The sequence below is a fragment of the Ctenocephalides felis genome, unplaced genomic scaffold (genome assembly GCF_003426905.1).
Source record: "Ctenocephalides felis isolate EL2017-DRISC unplaced genomic scaffold, ASM342690v1 CF-g0.4_SCAFFOLD_00845, whole genome shotgun sequence".
NCBI lineage: Eukaryota > Metazoa > Arthropoda > Insecta > Siphonaptera > Pulicidae > Ctenocephalides > Ctenocephalides felis.
In genome coordinates this window covers 76830863-76843893 of record NW_020536999.1, presented here as the reverse complement: position 1 = coordinate 76843893, position 13031 = coordinate 76830863, and the positions used below count along the sequence as shown (strand labels likewise).

The 13031-nt window shown below is 34.1% G+C and overlaps 15 non-coding genes across 15 annotated transcripts; all 15 read right to left on the bottom strand.

Moving 5' to 3' along the window:
- Positions 1-5362: 5362 nt before the first annotated feature.
- Positions 5363-5435, bottom strand: Trnav-aac. Its single transcript has one exon. It is a non-coding gene; the product is annotated as a tRNA-Val (tRNA).
- A 165-nt stretch (positions 5436-5600) lies between these two features.
- Trnav-aac lies at positions 5601-5673 on the bottom strand. Its single transcript has one exon. It is a non-coding gene; the product is annotated as a tRNA-Val (tRNA).
- Positions 5674-5782: 109 nt separating this feature from the next.
- Positions 5783-5855, bottom strand: Trnav-aac. Its single transcript has one exon. It is a non-coding gene; the product is annotated as a tRNA-Val (tRNA).
- Positions 5856-5971: 116 nt separating this feature from the next.
- On the bottom strand, positions 5972-6044 carry Trnav-cac. Its single transcript has one exon. It is a non-coding gene; the product is annotated as a tRNA-Val (tRNA).
- A 165-nt stretch (positions 6045-6209) lies between these two features.
- On the bottom strand, positions 6210-6282 carry Trnav-uac. The gene has a single exon. It is a non-coding gene; the product is annotated as a tRNA-Val (tRNA).
- Positions 6283-6449: 167 nt separating this feature from the next.
- On the bottom strand, positions 6450-6522 carry Trnav-cac. Its single transcript has one exon. It is a non-coding gene; the product is annotated as a tRNA-Val (tRNA).
- Positions 6523-6815: 293 nt separating this feature from the next.
- Trnav-aac lies at positions 6816-6888 on the bottom strand. Its single transcript has one exon. It is a non-coding gene; the product is annotated as a tRNA-Val (tRNA).
- A 165-nt stretch (positions 6889-7053) lies between these two features.
- Trnav-aac lies at positions 7054-7126 on the bottom strand. Its single transcript has one exon. It is a non-coding gene; the product is annotated as a tRNA-Val (tRNA).
- A 164-nt stretch (positions 7127-7290) lies between these two features.
- Positions 7291-7363, bottom strand: Trnav-cac. Its single transcript has one exon. It is a non-coding gene; the product is annotated as a tRNA-Val (tRNA).
- A 165-nt stretch (positions 7364-7528) lies between these two features.
- On the bottom strand, positions 7529-7601 carry Trnav-aac. Its single transcript has one exon. It is a non-coding gene; the product is annotated as a tRNA-Val (tRNA).
- A 3735-nt stretch (positions 7602-11336) lies between these two features.
- On the bottom strand, positions 11337-11409 carry Trnav-uac. The gene has a single exon. It is a non-coding gene; the product is annotated as a tRNA-Val (tRNA).
- Positions 11410-11574: 165 nt separating this feature from the next.
- On the bottom strand, positions 11575-11647 carry Trnav-aac. The gene has a single exon. It is a non-coding gene; the product is annotated as a tRNA-Val (tRNA).
- A 338-nt stretch (positions 11648-11985) lies between these two features.
- Positions 11986-12058, bottom strand: Trnai-uau. Its single transcript has one exon. It is a non-coding gene; the product is annotated as a tRNA-Ile (tRNA).
- Positions 12059-12223: 165 nt separating this feature from the next.
- Positions 12224-12296, bottom strand: Trnav-uac. The gene has a single exon. It is a non-coding gene; the product is annotated as a tRNA-Val (tRNA).
- Positions 12297-12929: 633 nt separating this feature from the next.
- On the bottom strand, positions 12930-13002 carry Trnav-aac. The gene has a single exon. It is a non-coding gene; the product is annotated as a tRNA-Val (tRNA).
- Positions 13003-13031: the final 29 nt, after the last annotated feature.

Below are 13031 nucleotides of genomic sequence, written 5' to 3'. Positions count from 1 at the left end.
CCCCCTCGGCAGGTTCGAGTAGTTTCGCGATAATTATTAAATTAATTTTGTTTGTCGGTGTGTGGTTGCTTGCAAAGTTTTTCCCAGAAGCGGAGCAACGCCATACGCTTTAATTCATAAATATTACTATATGTACATATTAAGAGTAACGTTAATTTTTTTTTTGAATTATTTTATTAATTACCTTACGTTATATGCGCATTCAAACATCTAGTTTGAAATTTTGAAATCCAGCTTGTTTCTCAAATTACTTATATTTATTTTAACGGATTTTTTTCTGCTTTTATGTACTATATTCGTTATTGCACAATGGGTCTCCCCCGTGACGGAGAAATGTTGAAGACGCAGTGCTTGAAAAGTGTTTGAATTTTTTAAAAAAAAGTAATCGATCAATACCAAGAGCAACTACTACAGGAGAAGCACAACCCAGGATAGACTTCTGATACAAAAGGAATCAATGCCGAGGCCAACAACTACAGGAGAAGCACAACCCAGGAGGGACTTCTGATACAAGAAATCAATGCCAAGACCAACTACTTACAGGAGAAGCACATTCCAGGATAATATGCATGCATATATTAGTTTTCTCGTATTACATATAATTAGTCGTTATCTAGACTTACATTTATATAAGTTATAATTTTTTAATATTAACATTACCGGGGCCCCGTTTATATCCTCATCCCTTTTAGGAAATTTGTGTTTTTTTTAATCTCGTTTCAGGTGTATTTCCATGAAGATTTCCAGAAGATTTCCTTTTCAAGACAACCAGGGAAGCCGCTACCAGATTGGAGATTATGCGCATAAATGAAATCATATAGAGCAAAGATAAAATGTAAGAAAAAACTTTAATTATATGGTATTATTATTATTGGATCTTTATAATAGTGTATCGATATTATTGTATTATATTAGTCTTAACTAATGTTTAGTTAAGGGTCCTTTTGACGTAAAAATTTCGGTCGAATATTTTGTAATTTATTTTCAATTAATTTAAAATAATAATCAATTTTTATTTCATAATTATCCATCACTTTCCAGGGACCACCAACAGAAGACTGCTGACGGATCAAGACCAATAGAAGAAAACTGCCGGATTGGTGAATATCAAGATGAATATGAAGTGTGAGAGACTTTAGTTATATTATTCTATTATTATTAAGTAATTACTATTAAGTAGTTATATTATTTATTAGGGGCGTTTTCGGTCATACGTTTTTTTAAAGTTGTTCGCGTATTATTAATTCGCGTTTTCACGTTAATATCTTCAGTCATACCTTTTTTGGGGTTTTTCGCGTACTTTTGTTTGAGCTCAAAGGGAGTGGCGTTGTGGAAGAACCTTTCTTTTTTCCGCGCTTTTTTACATTAATTAATTAATAATTGCAAATCACAAAATGATTTGTCCATAAGCTTTATAGGCTGGGAGACTATGAAGTCCTTTTTCCAAGTAATTGCATGGTGTATTTGGGGAGTACTTCTGTACTCTGGGGGGTACATCATGTGGATGCTTTTTTTTATAATATCACAATCACCGTTATAAAACCGAACTACAATTTCCATATTAAAATTTCATACAATTTTACATTAATAAAAATTACACAATACACACCGAGAGGTTCTTTCGCTTTTAAAAATCGAAATTTTTGGGTACATTAGGTCATCTCGCGAGGTTCTTTTCGCATTACATTCGGTACAATTCGTTTATTAGTTAAGAATAATTAGTCAATAAGTTAGTTTAGTGGATTAGGGCTGCAGAAGTCGTTGCATTTCTGTGGCGACACCACATTAAAAAAACGCGCCTAGCAACTCTACCTCCTGGGTGGTGTGGAAAAGAGTTGCATTCTAGCTATAAGTACAATTGTCATAATTAGGTATTTAGATAATTGTTTTAATTAATATACATAGATGGATCACTATAGGTTGCACGCATTACTGATAATTATAAACTTATATCAAAAAGTCTTACAAATAAAAAAAATCAAATAAATCTTTACTTTTAAATTTGTTACTTTCCAGCTTTTTCTTGCTCAAGCTTATAAGTAAACGATTTTTTTAGGTCACTTCTAATTATTAATAATTTTTGCATTTTATACTCTTAAATCAATTAAAAATTATTTAATGAATTAATTCATTGAAAAAGTTCTATTCCAGTTATAACTGTGATTATCAGTATCAAAATATTTAAATCAATATTTTAATTTATATAGAATATTTTAATTTTAATTTAATGTATATATGAATTTATTACAAAATAATATCGAATTGTATAAAATATTAAAAAATACAAATTAATAATAATAATTAACTTGCTTTTTATGTTTTTACATTGATTTTTTACAGAAATTTGTAAACAAATTTTAGACTTTATAGAAAAAATAAGTAAAAATTATCATTTGAATCGTGCGTTGAAAATATATTTTTGGTGGTACTGCAATGTGAAAAGTTGTATGGTTTTTAGTAGTATTAATATTACTTGTAAGAAAGCAGAAAGTAAACGTTAAATTATTACTTAATCAGCCTGTTTAATAGGTGTGTACCTATTAATATAAAAATACAAATAAAAAAAACTTATTTCAAAAATAAATGCAACAATAAAAGAATGCATTATAATTAATTTATTAATGGGAGAAAGTTGACCAAAAATAAAAACTTATTTTAAAAATGCTTTACGGGACGCAGCACGTCTTGCCATCAACAGGAAGCAAAGGTTTTTTGAATCATTTGTGCGCCCGAAATCGTGGACGATAATTGCATCCAAACATACATACACAAACACACATACTTCAAATGCTCTGTAACCTTTGAAACGTAAAGATATGCAAAATTTCCATTTTCTATTTTTTACGATTATTATGACTTACCCTACAAGAAGTTGATAATAGAATAAAATTCAACTTAAACATTTTCTATATCTCAATTGGAAATAGGAGCATGCCAAGCATCTATTATTATAATGCCTACAGGCGTATTAAATGTGAATTTCAAAATTTCATAAAAATTGAATAAAATATAACATTTTTCATACCACAAATATTGCAGGCTATAAAACTATTAAACTTTTTTATCATACACATATTTGTATTATCGTCAGTTGTGAGTGTTTAACCCAGCGATTTCCAACCTGTGGGGCGCACCAACCCTAAGGGGGCCCCATACCGTTCCAAGGAGGACGCGACGCTGTTTTAAAAATATTAATTTTAAATGTTGAGTAATTGAAATATTAATTTTAAATGCTGAGAAACTGCCATCTAAAAAAATCTAGATATGTTCAAATACGAATGGAACAGAAATCTATTTGTCATTGTGAAATATGACAATATGACTTTCGAAGGGGGCGCAAGGAGGAAAAGGATGGAAACCACTGGTTTATCCCCTTAACTTAGGATTTTGATACAGTTTTTGTTTTTGTGTTTTATCGTTTTGTAAAAATAAATATTTGGAATAATTGTGTCAAATAATACAAATATTATAAAAAATATACATGCAAACATAACTATTGATTATAAGAAAAAACTAGTTGGTTTGGTTTTTAGCCTTGAGGCAAGTTACATAAACTTCCCGATATGTATAAATAATCGAATTAATCCATAATAAATAAATTAATTTATGAGTGATTAAAAGTATTCCGAGTGGATTTATTACACATCATTGCAAACGAACAAACGAACACGTTAACTCGGAGTATTTTCTAAAAGCAAATTTTCAAAAATCATTAATTTTAATTAATCAATAATTATAATTGAACCAGTTTCCATAGGACTTTGATTGTTTACTATGTTCAACACCAAGTACACTCGTTATACCAACTAAATCGTCTAATTTTATTTTTAACAAACGTCAAAAAAACTACTCATTTTCTCAAACTTTGATAAATTTTTAAAATTAAACTACTTGTCGTAATATTTCAGTATGTTCTATAAGACCATGATATATATCGCCAAAAAAAGTTTCACGAAAATCGGCTTAATTTTTTTTTTCAACATTTAATTACAAGAAAACGGCTCGGTAGATTTTTACCTAAAACTAATCAGTATCCTTCCCAACTAATATCTTTCAAACAGTTTTTGATTTTTTAAAATCGGTTCGGTAGTATGAGCTTAAATGTGGACGAAAGGTTTAACACTTTTTTCCAAATTACAAAGAAACGGCTTGGCCGATCGTCGCACAAAACTGAGAAACGATCATCCTCATCGAGATACATCAAATGCTTTTTAAATATCTGAAATCGGTTCAGGCGTTTTTGAGCAAACGTCGATGAAAGTTCTAATTTTGACAAATGCCAAAAAGACCATACTAATTTTTGCGAACTTTGATGAATTTTTAAAGCTGAACCAGTTGTCGTAGGGCCGTAATATTTTAGTATGATCTAGAAGACTATGGTATCTACCGTCAAAAAAATAATCATAAAAATCGTCGAAATTTTTTTTTCAAACTTTATTACAAGAAAACGGCGCGGCCGATCTCTACCAAAAACTAATCAGCACGATTTCCAATCAATATCTTTCGAACGGTTTTTGAATTTTCAAAATCGATTCAGAATTGCGGGCTAAAACGTAGACGAAAAATTTTTCACTTTTCTGCGATTTATAAAGAAACGGCTAGGCTGATCGTCACACAAAATGGACAAACAATAGTCCACATCGAGATACATCGAGTGGCTTTTAAATTTTTGAAATCGGTCCAGCCGTTTTTAGAAAAAACACACACACATACACACACACACATACTTTTTCTAAATTTGGTCTCATTCGATTCAGAATGGCTTGAAACGTCGAGAACACATAAAATTAGCAATTCGGATTTTTTATGAAAACATAAACTTCTCCTTCGGCATGTGGCCGCTAAGGACCCCAGGACCGGCCATGTCTGTATGGTACAAAAAAAAATTAAATGTAGCTCCAACTACATCGCATAAAACTTTGAATAATTTTGAGTTAGTGGCGCTGCCTCGAATATGATTAACAATTTTTACAACGTGTTTAGCAAATCAGGTGGAAGCGTTTCCACAGCCAAAGCAAAATGGTGTATCAGGCCATTTTCCTCAATAAACTCTTTTAGCGTTTGAAATACGTCTTCGCCGCGGGTAGTAGTGGGCAAAGACTTGCAGAACAAATATTTCTCCTTTACATCGTCATCTTTAAAGCATCGTGAAAACATCAATAATTGTGAACACGAAACAACATCTGTGGACTCGTCCACTTGCAGCGCAAACATAGGACTTTCCTTTATTTTGTTTACCGTACTATTATTTTGTTTATTGCTATTTTAATACTATTTCGTGCCACCCTTTGTTACCCCTCTAGAATCTTTGTTTTACCCTTGCGGGGGTAATTACCCCCAGGTTGGGAACCACTGCATTAGATGATTCCGGCCGGGATCGAACCGGCCGCCTTCTGCGTGTTAAGCAGATGTGATAACCACTACACCACGGAACCTACAAAAATAAAACGCATTTGCAGCACGCATCGCCAATATTTAATAAAAGCTTAGAATAAATATTGAAGACTTCGATGTATGATTCATCGTGAGATTGCACCGACAGTCAATAAACCACCAAAAGTCTCTATTGGATTTGAATAAATATAGAGGATTTTATTATATGATTCCGGCCGGGATCGAATCGGCGGCCTTCTGCGTGTTAAGCAGATATGATAACCACTACACCACGGTACCTACAAAAACAAAACGCATTTGCAGCTATATTGAAGACATCGATGTAAAATTCATCATGAGAATGCACCGACAATCTTATGTTTTGATTAATGTAGAAGACTTCATTAGATGATTCCGGCCGGGATCGAACCGGCGGCCTTCTGCGTGTTAAGCAGATGTGATAACCACTACACCACGAAACCTACAAAAACAAATCCCATTTGCAGCAATATTGAGGACATCATGAGATTGCACCGACAATCAATAAACCACCAAAAACCTTTATTCGTTTTGAATAAATATAGAGGATTACATTAGATGATTCCGGCCGAGATCGAACCTGCGGCCTTGTGCGTGTGAAGCAGATGTGATAACCACTACACCACGGAATCTACAAATATAAATCGCATTTGCAGCACGCATCGCCAATATTTAATAAAAGCTTAAAATAAATAATGAAGACTTTGATGTATGATTCATCGTGGGATTGCACCGATAGTCAATAAACCACCAAAATTCTTTATTTGTTTGGAATAAATACAAAGGATTTCATTAGATGATTCCGGCCGGGATCGAACCGGCGGCTTTCTGCGTGTAAAGCAGATGTGATAACCACTACACCACGAAACCTACAAAATTAAAACGCATTTGCAGGCAGCATCGCCAATATTCAATATAAGCTTAGAATAAATATTGAGGACATCGATGTATGATTGACATCATGGGATTGCACCGACAATCAATATATCACCAAAAATCTTCATTGGTTTTGAATTAATATAGAGGATTTTATTACATGATTCCGGCCGAAATTGAACCGGCGGCCTTCTGCGTGTGAAGGAGATGTGATAACCACTACACCACAGAACCTACTAAAATAAAACGCATTTGTAGCACGCATCGCCAATATTTAATAAACGCTTAGAATAGATATTGAAAACTTTGATGTATGATTTATCATGGGATCGCACCAACAATCAATTTACCACCAAAACCCTTTATTGGTTTTGAATAAATACAGAGGATTTCATTACATGATTCCGGCCGGGATCGAACCGGCGGTCTTCTGTATGATTTATGATTTATCATGGGATTGCACCGACAATCAATAAACCACCAAAAACCTTTATTCGTTCTGAATAAATATAGATTATTAAATTTGATGATTCCGGCCGGGATCGAACCGGCGCCCTTCTGCGTGTTAAGCGGATGTGATAACCACTACACCACGAAACCTACAAAAATAAAACGCATTTGCAGCACGCATCGCCAATATTTAATAAGAGTTTAAAATAAATATTGGTGATTTCGATATATGATTCATCGTGGGATTGCACCGACAGTCAATAAACCACCAAACGCCTTTATTGGTTTTGAATAAATAAAGAGTATTACATTACATGATTCCGACCGGGATCGAACCGGCGGCGTTCTGCGTGTTAAGCAGATGAGATAACCACTACACCACGGAACCTACAAAAATAAAACGCATTTGCAGCACGCATCGCCAATATTTAATAGAGCTTAGAATAAATATTGAGAACTTTGATGTATGATTTATCATGGGATTGCATCGACAATCAATAAACCACCAAAACCCTTCATTGGTTTTGAATAAATACAGAGGATTTCACTACATGATTCCGGCCGGAATCAAACCGGCGACCTTCTGCGTGTGAAGCAGATGCGATAACCACTACACCACGGAACCTACAAAAACAAAACGCATTTGTAGCACGCATCGCCAATATTTGATAAAAGCTTAGAATAAATATTGAGAACTTTGATGTATGATTTATCATGGGAATGCACCGACAATCAATAAACCATCAAAACCCATCATAGGCTTTGAATAAATATATAGGATTTCATTAGATGATTTCGGCCGGGATCGAACCGGCGGCGTTCTGCGTGTTAAGCAGATGAGATAACCACTACACCACGGAACCTACAAAAATAATTTGCATTTGCAGCACGCATCGCCAATATTTAATAAAAGCTTAAAATAAACTAGTTGGTTTGGTATTTAGCCTTGAGGCAAGTTACATGAACTTCCCGATATGTGTAAATAATTGACTTAATCAAAACAAAGTGTAAATAATATACTTCATCAATCCTACTTGAAAAAACGATAATAATTTTAGAAAAGTTTGACGAATTTTTTAAAATTAAACTACTTGTCGTAAGGCCGTAATATTACAGTAAGATCTATAAGACCATGATGAATATCGCCAAAAAAAGTTCCATGAAAATCGGCTTAAATTTTTTTTTTCAACAGTTAATTACAAGAAAACGGCTCGGTAGATTTTCACCTAAAATTAATCAGTACCATTCCCAACTAATATCTTTCGAACAGTTTCTGATTTTTTAAAATCGGTTCGGTAGGATGAGCTTAAATGTGGACGAAAAGTTTAACACTTTTTTCAACAGTTAATTACAAGAAAACGGCTCGGTAGATTTTCACCTAAAATTAATCAGTACCATTCCCAACTAATATCTTTCGAACAGTTTTTGATTTTTTAAAATCGGTTCGGTAGGATGAGCTTAAATGTGGACGAAAATTTAACACTTTTTTTCAACAGTTAATTACAAGAAAACGGCTCGGTAGATTTTCACCTAAAATTAATCAGTACCATTCCCAACTAATATCTTTTGAACAGTTTTTGATTTTTTAAAATCGGTTCGGTAGGATGAGGACGAAAATTTAACACTTTTTTTCAACAGTTAATTACAAGAAAACGGCTCGGTAGATTTTCACCTAAAATTAATCAGTACCATTCTCAACTAATATCTTTCGAACAGTTTTTGATTTTATAAAATCGGTTCGGTAGGATGAGCTTAAATGAGGACGAAAATTTAACACTTTTTTTCAACAGTTAATTACAAGAAAACGGCTCGGTAGATTTTCACCTAAAATTAATCAGTACCATTCCCAACTAATATCTTCCGAACAGTTTTTGATTTTTTAAAATCGGTTCGGTAGGATGAGCTTAAATGTAGACGAAAAGTTTAACACTTTTTTCAACAGTTAATTACAAGAAAACGGCTCGGTAGATTTTCACCTAAAATTAATCAGTACCATTCCCAACTAATATCTTTCGAACAGTTTTTGATTTTTTAAAATCGGTTCGGTAGGATGAGCTTAAATGTGGACGAAAATTTAACACTTTTTTTCAACAGTTAATTACAAGAAAACGGCTCGGTAGATTTTCACCTAAAATTATTCAGTACCATTCCCAACTAATATCTTTTGAACAGTTTTTGATTTTTAAAATCGGTTCGGTAGGATGAGGACGAAAATTTAACACTTTTTTTCAACAGTTAATTACAAGAAAACGGCTCGGTAGATTTTCACCTAAAATTAATCAGTACCATTCTCAACTAATATCTTTCGAACAGTTTTTGATTTTATAAAATCGGTTCGGTAGGATGAGCTTAAATGAGGACGAAAATTTAACACTTTTTTTCAACCAGTAATTACAAGAAAACGGCTCGGTAGATTTTCACCTAAAATTAATCAGTACCATTCCCAACTAATATCTTTCGAACAGTTTTTGATTTTTTAAAATCGGTTCGGTAGGATGAGCTTAAATGTGGACGAAAATTTACCACTTTTTTTCAACAGTTAATTACAAGAAAACGGCTCGGTAGATTTTCACCTAAAATTAATCAGTACCATTCCCAACTAATATCTTTTGAACAGTTTTTGATTTTTTAAAATCGGTTCGGTAGGATGAGCTTAAATATGGACGAAAATTTAACACTTTTTTTCAACAGTTAATTACAATAAAACGGCTCGGTAGATTTTCACCTAAAATTAATCAGTACCATTCCCAACTAATATCTTTCGAACAGTTTTTGATTTTTTAAAATCGGTTCGGTAGGATGAGCTTAAATATGGACGAAAATTTAACACTTTTTTTCAACAGTTAATTACAAGAAAACGGCTCGGTAGATTTTCACCTAAAATTAATCAGTACCATTCCCAACTAATATCTTTTGAACAGTTTTTGATTTTTTAAAATCGGTTCGGTAGGATGAGCTTAAATGTGGACGAAAATTTAACACTTTTTTTTTAACAGTTAATTACAAGAAAACGGCTCGGTAGATTTTCACCTAAAATTAATCAGTACCATTCTCAACTAATATCTTTCGAACAGTTTTTGATTTTATAAAATCGGTTCGGTAGGATGAGCTTAAATGTGGACAAAAAGTTTAACACTTGTTTTCAAATTGCAAAGAAACGGCTTGGCAGATCGTCGCACAAAACTGCCTAACGATATTCCTCAGCGAAATACATCAAATGGCTTTTAAATTTTCAAAATCGGTTCAGGCGTTTTTGAGAAAACGTCGATCAAAAGTCTAATTTTGACAAATGCCAAAAAAACAATACCAATGTTTGCAAACTTTGACGAATTTTTAAAGCTGAACCAGTTGTCGTAGGGCCGCAATATTTTAGTATGATCTAGAAGACTATGGTATCTACCGTCAAAAAAATAATCATGAAAATCGTCGAATGTTTTTTTTTTAAAACTTTATTACAAGAAAACGGCCCGGCCGATCTCTACCAAAAACTAATCAGCACGATTCCCAATCAATATCTTTCGAACGGTTTTTGAATTTTCTTAATCGGTTCAGAATTGCGGGCTAAAACGTGCACGAAAAATTTTTCACTTTTCTGCTATTTATAAAGAAACGTCTCGGCCGATCGTCTCACAAAACTGACAAAAAATAGTCCTCGTGAAGATGCATCGAATGGCTTTTAAATTTTTGAAATCGGCCCAGCCGTTTTTGAGAAAACGTCGATTTACGGCAAAAAATCTGTTCACACACACATACACACACACACATACTTTTTCCAAATTTGGTCTCATTCGATTCAGAATGGCTTGAAACGTCGAGAAAACATAAAATTAGAAAATCGGATTTTTTGATGAAAACATAAACTTCTCCTTCGGGAAGTTAATAATGAAGACTTCGATGTATGATTCATCGTGGGATTGCACCAATAGTCAATAAACCACCCAAATTCTTCATTTGTTTGGAATAAATACAAAGGATTTCATTAGATGATTCCGGCCGCGATCGAACCGGCGGATTTCTGCGTGTAAAGCAGATGTGGTAACCACTACACCACAGAACCTACAAAATTAAAACGCATTTGCAGCCAGCATCGCCAATATTCAATAAAAGCTTAGAATAAATATTGAGGACATCGATGTATGATTGACATCATGGGATTGCACCGACAATCAATATATCACCAAAAATCTTCATTGGTTTTGAATTAATATAGAAATTGAACCGGCGGCCTTCTGCTTGTGAAGCAGATGTGATAACCACTACACCACAGAACCTACAAAAATAAAACGCATTTGTAGCACGCATCCCCAATATTTAATAAAAGCTTAGAATAAATATTGAAGACTTTGATGTATGATTTATCATGGGATTGCACCGACAATCAATATATCACCAAAAATCTTCATTGGTTTTGAATTAATATAGAAATTGAACCGGCGGCCTTCTGCGTGTAAAGCAGATGTGATAACCACTGCACCACGAAACCTACAAAAATAAATCCCATTTGCAGCAATATTGAGGACATCATGAGATTGCACACACAATCAATAAACCATCAAAACTTTTTATTTGTTTTGATAAATATAAAGTATTTCATTAGATGATTCCGGCCGGGATTGAACCGGCGGCCTTCTGCGCGTAAGGCAGATGTGAAAACCACTACACCACGAAACCTACAAAAATAAAACGCATTTGTAGCACTCATCGCCAATATTTAATAAAAGCTTAGAATAAATATTGAAGACTTCGATGTATGATTCATCGTGAGATTGCACGGACAGTCAATAGACCACCAAAAGCCTTTATTGGTTTTGAATAAATGTAGAGGATTCCATTAGATGATTCCGGCCGGGATCGAACCGGCGGCGTTCTGCGTGTTAAGCAAATGTGATAACCACTACACCACGGAACCTACAAAAATAAAACGCATTTGTAGCACGCATCGCCAATATTTAATAAAAGCTTTGAATAAATATTGAAGACTTCGATGTATGATTCATCGTGAGATTGCACCGACAGTCAATAAACCACCAAAAGCCTTTATTGGATTTGAATAAATATAGAAGATTTTATTATATGATTCCGGCCGAGATCAAACAGGCGGCCTACACCATGGAACCTACAAAAATAAATCTCATTTGCAGCAATATTGAGGACATCGCTGTAAGATTCATCATGAGATTGCACCGACAATCAATAAACCACCAAAACCCGTCATTCGTTTTGATAACTATAGAGGATTTTATTAGATGATTCCGGCCGGGATCGAACCGGCGACCTTCTACGTATAAAGCAGATGTGATAACCACTACACCACGCAACCTACAGAAATAAAACGCATTTGTAGCACGCATCGCCAATATTTAATAAAAGCTTTGAATAAATATTGAAGACTTCGATGTATGATTCATCGTGAGATTGCACCGACAGTCAATAGACCACCAAAACCCCTTATTGATTTTGAATAAATGTAGAGGATTTCATTAGATGATTCCGGCCGGGATCGAACCGGCGGCCTTCCGCGTGTAAAGCAGATGTGATAACCACTACACCACGGAACCTACAAAAATAAAACGCATTTGTAGCACGCATCACCAATATTTAATAAAAGCTTTGAATAAATATTGAAGACTTCGATGTATGATTCATCGTGAGATTGCACCGACAGTCAATAAACCACCAAAAACCTTTATTGGATTTGAATAAATATAAAGGATTTTTTTATATGATTCCGGCCGGGATCAAACAGGCGGCCTACACCATGGAACCTACAAAAATAAATCTCATTTGCAGCAATATTGGGGACATCGCTGTAAGATTCATCATGAGATTGCACCGACAATCAATAAACCACCAACACCCTTTATTCGCTTTGATGAATATACAGGATTTCATTAGATTAGATTAGATTAGATTTCATTAGAAACCGACAGTCAATAAACCACCAAAATCCTTAATTGGATTTCAATAATTATAAAGGATTTCATTAGACAATTCCGCCTGGGATCGAACCGGCGGCCTTCTGCGTGTTAGGCAAATGTGATAACAACTAAACCACGAAACCTACAGAAATAAAATGCATTTGCAGTAATATTGAGGACATCGATGTAAGATTCATCATGAGATTGCACCAACAATAAATAAGCCACCAAAACCCTTTATTCGTTTTGATAAATATGGAGGATTTCATTATATGATTCCGGCCGGGGTCGAACCGGCGGCCTTCTGCGTGTTAAGCAGATGAGATAACAACTACACCACGGAACCTACAAAAATGAAACGCATTTGTAGCGCGC